Raw genomic sequence first — 8796 nt, 5'->3', positions numbered from 1 at the left:
AGTGATTTAGAGGGAGCTAGCTTTTAGGAAAAAAAAATAGTTTTTGTGTCTTTTAAAAAGAAAAGGTATGATCTTTTTTTTAGTTAAATCTAATTTCAACTACCAGTAAAAAATTGAAGAGGGGCCATGTACTTATATGATGTGGCCCGACCACATCGTAGTCTCGGTATTTTTAGTCCACTTACCTTTAATAAACATATCTGAAAATCCGTACCTTAGAATTTTACAAATTTTATCTCGTTGGAAAGGTTATAAAAAATTTATCCAATGAATACATACAACAATATCAAATTTAGAGTTTTTACGAAAAATTCAGAGATATTTATCATTTTAGGCACAATTTTGGAAAAATATACGTATATTTATTATGCAAACCACCGCAAAGGATACATAATATTTTATGTAACCATATTTTGGTTTATGCATTGATGTGATTTCAAGTTGTTATAGTAATAAGTTCGTTGAGATTTGTGAAAGCAACAGATTTTAGACTTATAAAACTTAAAAATAGAAAACTTGTTGCAAAATTAATTTCAAGATTTAAAAATAACCAAGACACTGATTCCACTATTACACATGAATGAATGATGGTAAATAACCCAAAACTCTAATTATCTTTGAAGTCCCTTATTTTCTTAACTCACAAATAATCAGGCGAATTCTCAAATATCAATTTTATTCCCTAAGCATAGATTATCAATTGACTAAACAAAGTATAACCTATCAGATTGAATCACAACTAATTAAGAAAATTATGAAAACAATTTAAAACTCTGCAAAAGCAGTGATTGAGTGAATTATAAATTATAAATTAGAGAAAATAAAATATTTACCAATTATCCATGCGTAAATAGCTTCCTCATTGCCTTGGTTGTGGGAGATTTAGCTCATTATCATGTTGGAAACACGCCCAAAAGTTGATTTCATTGCTCAAATGGTGTTTACAAATAATGAAATGGGAGAAAAAAGCTTAAAATCGGGTTTGTAACACTTATATCTGTTACAAACCGAGCTATTACAGAGAACGATAGAAACAGAGTGTTGTTGTCACTGTAGCACAACGACTGTCTTCTACAATCTAATGTTCTTCGTGTTCTCTTCAATGGCAGCAGCAGCAGATCTCTCCAACTTACGTTTCTTTGCTCTGTTTTCTCCCCAATCTCTCCGTAACCCTTCTATGACCTCCGAACAGTCTTTATATACTCAACAGCGCTTAAGAATCGCTGTAATAACTCCAGGATAATTCTCAATAACTCTGCCAGACATGGGAAAATATTCTTTCCCTTTTCTGCTCCTGGACGCGTTATACAGCTACAAATTCTCCTTATTTATCTCTGTCATGACCCAAATGGTTGTTAGAATCTTCCTAGCATGCGCAAAACTCTCCAACTCATGCAAATCCCGTGATTATGTCAATTGCACACGTACTCCCCTGTTTTCTTCCCAACGATTATCCAGCCCAAGTAAACTCATTTTAACACCCAGACCAGCATTGTTTGGGGAATATCACGTTCATCCCAATCGAAATCAGCCGTTGAATCACACTATAACCCCTCCAAATCACGAACTGAAAATCTGTTAGTGGTGTGAGAATTTCCCCGCACGAAGAAGGAGGTTATCCCTTATCCAACGTATTGGGTGCCAAATAACCAGTGGGTGCTATAGACAAATGGGTTACACATAGCCGTGGGTGCTCCTTAGCAAAAGTGGGGGTCCGTATAGCAAATGTCCTCCGGGGGTGCTCCGAGTGATTTTTCGGGCCGAATTTTCCAACAATATTTATTTCCAAAAAATACCTACAAACACACAAAACACCATAATAAGTACGAAAACGAGTACTAACAATACGAAACATTGAGGACAATTAGACACAAAAATGTGTCTATCAAATACCCCCAAACCTATTATTGCTAGTCCTCGAGCAAAACTAATAAAAATAAAAGCCTAACTCACTAGGTGGCCCTAGTGACCGAGATATAGTCTCGGGAGGGTTTACCAGAGGTGTACCCACAAAACCTTTACCCCAGACCCCATCTATCTACGCAGAACCTTGGAAGGCACTAAAGAATCTCCTTGGTTGGCATACTCTCATTGACTACAGGAGGAAGTACCCTGATACGAAATTCCAATTGATGTACACGAGTTTGCATTCAGTATACTAAAATTCATATATAAGTGACAGAGCTCTACTAAGATAGTTTCTGGACATCATAACTGGAGTCAACCAATCACATGGAAAGATTAAGAAGATGGATAAAGAGAAAAATAGATGGTTTAAAGTGAACGGTGTTTCCCATATCTGTCTGAAGGCATCTGCCAAGATGAACCTATCTTAATGGACTGAGATACCGGTCTGAATAATATCAACACAACTGGAATATACAAGGGGACCAGTGGTCGATAAACCTAACTCTAGGTCAACACAACTGGCATATACAAGGGCACCAGTGGTCGAATTTATTGAATTTATTCCGGTTGGTCTGATGGTCTGGTCACAATTTTTTTTTTATATCTCAATTACTCTATTTCACCTAGCAATGGTAACAACGTTAATCGTGTGCCCCACCAAATCACTTAAGAAATAAAAACAGAAGGGATTAAGATTCAACGAGATATGGCGAAACTACCATGTTTTTTTAATTCTAACACCTGAGCTATGTGCTTTTATGAATAGACTCTTTAGATGTTTCCATCTAATCAAATTGGTTCCTCAACTCATACGACCAAGATGTTCCCATCCACTTAGATTGGTTAGTGCCAACCTTAATAAGCATAAATTTATATGCGCTGGAGTTTATTTATTGCAACTAAAAGCTAACAAAAAGTTTCTTCCCCACCCCCAAATTTAAATCTAACATTGTCCTCAATGTTTCTAATGAAAGAGCAATACCAAAAAGTAAAGTAACATGAGGAATCAGTAAAGAGAGAAGTCGGAAAGATAGTACCTGGGTGAAGAAAGAAATCAAAAACTAATATACAACATACAATCGCCTCGATGGTCAATCAATGGTAAACAGGGTCTTCCAGAGGGACCTCCTCAACATCACCTGTAGGAAATGGATCTAAAATGGGTTTCAATCTCTGACTGTTAGCCTTCGAAGAACTACTACCATCCGGTGTCTCGATCTCAACAGCTCCATGAGGAAAGACAGTGCGAACAATAAAAGGATCCGTCCACCGAGAACGTAACTTCCCAGGAAAAAGATGCAAGCGGGTATCATACAGAAGAACTTTTTGACCTGGAGAAAATGACTTTCTTAAAATATTCTTATCATGCACAAGTTTCATTTTGTTTCTATACTCCTTTGCACTATCGTATGTATCTCTACGAATCTCTTCCAACTCATTGAGCTGGAGTTTCCTATGGGCCCTTTCCTTGTCTAGTGAAAAATTTAGCTGCTTAACAGCCCAATATGCTCTATGTTCTAACTCAACAGGTAAGTGACATGCCTTTCAATACACAAGTCGATAAGGTGACATTCCAATGGGGGTCTTAAACGCAGTACGGTAAACCCATAAGGCATCAGTAAGCCTAGACGACCAGTCTTTCCGATTAGGATTAACTGTTTTCTCTAATATACGCTTTATCTCCCTATTGGAAACCTCTACCTGACCACTAGTTTGTGGATGATATGGGGTAGCTACCTTATGTGTAATACCATATTTCTTCATCAAACGCCTAAAAGGTCTATTACAAAAGTGCGACCCTTCATCACTAATTATAGCTCGCGGTGTACCAAAACGTGTAAGTATATTATCTTTCAAGAACTCAATCACAACCCTATGGTCATTATTCTTACACGCAACCGCCTCAATCTACTTAGAGACATGGTCTACAGCGACAAGGATGTATAAGTTACCAAAAGAATTAGGAAACATACCCATAAAGTCAATACCCCACACATCAAAGACCTCAACAACTAAAATAGGGTTCAAGAGCATCATGTTCCTACGGGAAATTGTTCCTAATTTCTGGCAATGTTCACAAGTAACACAGTAATTGTAGGAGTCTTTAAACAACAAAGGCCAATAGAATCCACAGTGCAATATCTTAGCAGCAGTCTTCTTAGCACTAAAGTGACCCCCACAAGCATGATCATGACAAAAGGAAATAATACTGGACTGGTCACTCTCAGGTATACATCTCCTAATAATCTGGTCGGGACAATACTTAAATAAATAAGGATCATCCCAAAAGAAGTGCTTAACCTCGGCTAAAAAACTAGAACGATCTTGTTTACCCCAATGATGGGGCATTCGACCAGTAACAAGATAATTCACTATATTCGCATACCAAGGTAATTGGGTAATAAAGAACAGTTGTTTATCAGGAAAGCTATCCCTTATAAGAAGAGTATCATCAGGGGAATCAACAACTAGCCTAGACAAGTGGTCTGCTACTACATTTTCGGTACCCTTTTTGTCTCTAATGTCTGGAGAAAACTCTTGCAACAAAAGGATCCACCTAATCAATCTAGGTTTCGTATCCTTCTTAGACAGAAGATATTTCAAAGCAGCATGATCAGTATATATTATGATCTTAGAACCTAAGAGATAGGGTCTAAACTTGTCTAAGGCAAACACAATGGCTAATAGTTCCTTCTCCGTAGTGGTATAGTTCAACTGGGCATCATTCAGAGTTTTGCTAGTATAGTAAATCACATGAAGTAACTTATTTTCTCGTTGACCTAGCACAACACCAATATCATAATATGAAGCATCACACATGATCTCAAAGGGTAGGTTCCAGTTGGGTGCCTGGACTATGGGGGCGGTAGTGAGTAAAGTCTTAAGCTTCTCAAAATCCTCTAAACAAGCATCATCAAAAAAAAAACTTAACGTCTTTTGCGAGCAAATTGCAAAAAGGTCTGGAAATCAAGCTAAAATCCGTAATGAATCAACGATAAAAACCTGCATGCCCTAAGAATGACCTAATATCTCTTACGATTTTTCGGACCTGTAAAGTTTTAATAAGGTCAACTTTGGCTCTATCTACCTATATACCCTTCGAAGATACGATATGCCCTAGAAAAATTGCTGAATGAACCATGAAGTGACATTTCTCCCAATTAAGCACTAAATTCTTTTCCTTACACCTAGTCAAAACTAATGACAAATGATGCAAGCACTCATCGAAAGACGAACCAAACACTGAAAAATCATCCATAAAGACCTCTAAGAACCGTTCTAAAATGTCAGAATATGCTCAACATACAACGCTAAAAGGTCGCAGGGGCATTACATAGCCCGAAAGTCATGCGTCTATACGCAAAGGTACCAAAGGGACAGGTAAAAGTTGTTTTCTCTTGGTCTTCTGGGGAAATAACAACCTGATTATAACCGCAGTATCCATCTAAAAAGCAATAATGGCTACGTCCAGCTAATCTCTCTAGCATTTGGTCGATGAAGGGAAGGGGAAAATGGTCCTTCCTAGTGACCTTGTTTAATTTTCTATAGTCAATACAGACACGCCAACCTGTGGTCACCCGGGTTGGGATTAACTCATTATTCTCATTTTGGACTACAGTAATACCGGATTTCATGGGAACAACCTGAACGGGGCTGACCCACTTACTGTCTGAAATGGGGTAGATAATGCGTGCATCTAACAGCTTAGGAACCTCGGTTCGAACTACTTCTTTCATATTAGGGTTCAGTCGACGTTGCATCTCCCTAGAAGGTTTGGTGTCACTCTCTAAATAGATATGATGCATACAATCAGTAGTACTTATACCCTTAATGTCTGCTATGGTCCACCCTAAAGATTCCTTGTTGTTTTGAAGGACGTTTACTAGCTTACTTTCCTGATAACTATCCAAGTCGGATGCTATAATCACAGGTAAAATTTCAGATGGGCCTAAAAACACATACTTCAGGGTATCTGTTAATGGTTTAAAGTCCAACTTAGGAGGCTCTTCTAAAGAAGGAACTAGGGTAGACTTAGAAACTGGTAGTAGTTCGAACTTAGTTTTCCATCCATTACTAGTGTCTAACAAAGGGGTTGAATCTAAAAGAGCATTTACATCATTAATCACATTATCATCATCAAAATCAATCCCAAAGTGAGTTAGGCATTTTTCTAATGGATCTTCTAACAAAGTGTTTGGTAATGACTCCTCGACTAATTTTCTTATCATGTTCACCTCTTCTATGTTCGAGTCATCTAGTTCATGGGGTATCTTACTAATATTAAAAATGTTCTGCTCAATAGTCATATTACCAAAAGACAAATTCATAATACCATTTCGACAGTTAATGATCACATTGGATGTAGCTAAAAATGGGCGACCTAAAATCACTGGTATTTGGTTCTCTGGGTCGGGGACAAGTTGGGTATCTAGGATAACAAAATCCACTGGATATATAAACTTGTCGACCTCTATAAGAACATCCTCGATCACACCACGAGAAATTTTAACTGACCTATCAGCTAACTGAAGTGTTATCTGGGTAGGTTTCATCTCACCAAGTCCTAGCTTAAGGTACACATGGTATGGAAGTAAGTTCACACTGGCTCCTAAGTCAAGCAAAGCTTTCTCAACACGGTACTTACCTATTGTGCAAGAAATGGTAGGGGACCCTGGGTATTTATACTTAGGATTAGTGGTATTCTGAATAATGAAACTCACGTGACTAGATAGAAAGGCTTTCTTCTGGACACTAATCTTTTGCTTTCGCGTACACATATCCTTAAGGAACTTTGCATAAGCGGGAATATGCTTAATTGGATCTAATAATGGAAGGTTGATAGTTACCTGCTTAAAAACCTCCAATATATCATTGAAGGTGGACTCCCTCTTAGTTGAAACTAGCAGCTGTAGGAATGGGGATCTAGGAACAAAGTCGGGCTCAATATGACCCTCATTGGTCTCTTTAGAGACTCTATCAGCCTCCTCAGTTTCTGGTTCATAAGGGTGAACTACAACATGTTCACTATCAGGCATGGAAACCTTGTTGCCTATCATTCTACCACTCCTAAGGGTTTTAATAGCATTTACATGATCGGATGGTCTTTCAACTATTTCATTAATTCCTCTAAGGTTGGTTTGAGTTTGACTAGGAAACTTACCTCTTTCTTTTAAAGACTCATTTATCTGACTAACCTGGGTTTTCAACTCGGAAATATCCTGAGAGTTATCCTGACTTATTATCTTATTTTCTTCTAAACCTTGAGCAACAGATTGCTAAAACTGCACAGTGTTACGAGTTAACAAAGCAAGAGACTCTTCTAAAATCATAATCTTCTTATCTGAAGGGTTCTGAAACTGTGCCGGAGCTGAAGGATTCTTAGTATAGCTAAAACCTTGGGGAACCTGAGAGTTGCTATACTGACCTTGATTCTGGCCCTTAGACCAAGAAAGGTTGGGTTGGTTTCTCCAGCCAGTGTTATAGGTTTATGAATATTGGTCAAACTTCTGATGGTTATCGAATCTAATGTTGTTATAAAGAGCATTGGCTTGATCCTCAACAGTATGTCCTTCCCAAAAAGGCTCTATTCTACCACTATTACCACTAGAATGACCTAATTCTAAGGCTTCTAACCTTTTGGCTATGGATGCTATTTTAAGATCTGACTCAGAAGATCCTTCCACCCTATTGAAATTTCCTCTACTTAGAAGAGTTGTTTTCTGGGGTTCCCTACTATTTTCCCATTGATGGGTCTTATCGGCGATTTCATTCAAAAATGTCATCGCCTCATCAACGGTTTTATTCTCAAACCCACCTGTACATAAGGACTCAACCATGGTTGTTGTTGAATAATCTAAACCCTCATAGAGGATCTGAACCAACCTAACCATCTCTAAACCATGATGAAGACATTGAGATATTAAGTCATTGAACCTTTCTAAATACCTATATAAAGATTCTCCGTCTTGTTGAGCAAAAGTACAGATTTGTGTCCTAATAGACAATGTTTTGTGCCGTGGGAAAAACTTCTGTATAAAGGCAGATGTAAGTTGGTCATAGATTTCAATTGACTCAGAAGCCAAACTATACAGCCAAGATTTGTCTTTATCTTTTAAGGAAAAGGGGAATAACCTAAGTTTCAACGCATCATCACTAAGGTTTTTAATCTTCAGAGTACTACAAACTTCCTCAAATTCCTTAACATGAAAATAGAGGTTCTCATTCTCTTTTCCTAAAAATATTGGGAGCATCTGTAAAGTCCCAGGTTTGAGTTCATAATTTTCCTCGATTTCAGCTAACTTGATACAAGACGGACGAGAGGTCCTAGTTGGGTTTAATAAAGCTTTCAAAGTTGCCATTTCTGGCACTACCAAAGGACTAGGAGTACTTTCTTCACTAATTGTCAAGTTTTCAAAGATGAAATTTCCAAAGACAGGGCTCTCAAAAGAAGAGTATTCGAGCTCCCCGCCATCACAAGAAGAACTACTAGGTTTGTCACTAATCAAACGACCTAGAGTGTTTCTTTTCCAAGCCCACTTTCTAATAACCTCGGGCATACACTAGAAAAACAAAAGAAAAATAAAGAAATCCTAAAATGAAGGGAGGTTCTATGAAATCGCAGGGGATTCGCGATTGTTTCGACAAACTTACCTCCCGTACCAGACGGGGGATGAACTGTTGTAGTCGACTCGGGCCACGACTCCTATGTCATGTACGAATACGAGGGGCCGAGGCGATATCGTAATCGCCGTCCTTCTCTGCAAACAATTGATATTTAAACTACCCTTCCGTAGGGTTTAAAAAAATCAAAGAATGTCCAAATGTCCAAGTCCAAAGTCCAAATAGGGAAGTGCAAAAATAAAAATAAAAAGAAAATTACAAAAATAG

The sequence above is a fragment of the Papaver somniferum genome, chromosome 7 (assembly GCF_003573695.1).
Source record: "Papaver somniferum cultivar HN1 chromosome 7, ASM357369v1, whole genome shotgun sequence".
Taxonomy (NCBI): domain Eukaryota; kingdom Viridiplantae; phylum Streptophyta; class Magnoliopsida; order Ranunculales; family Papaveraceae; genus Papaver; species Papaver somniferum.
Note: the sequence above shows the minus strand (reverse complement) of the source record.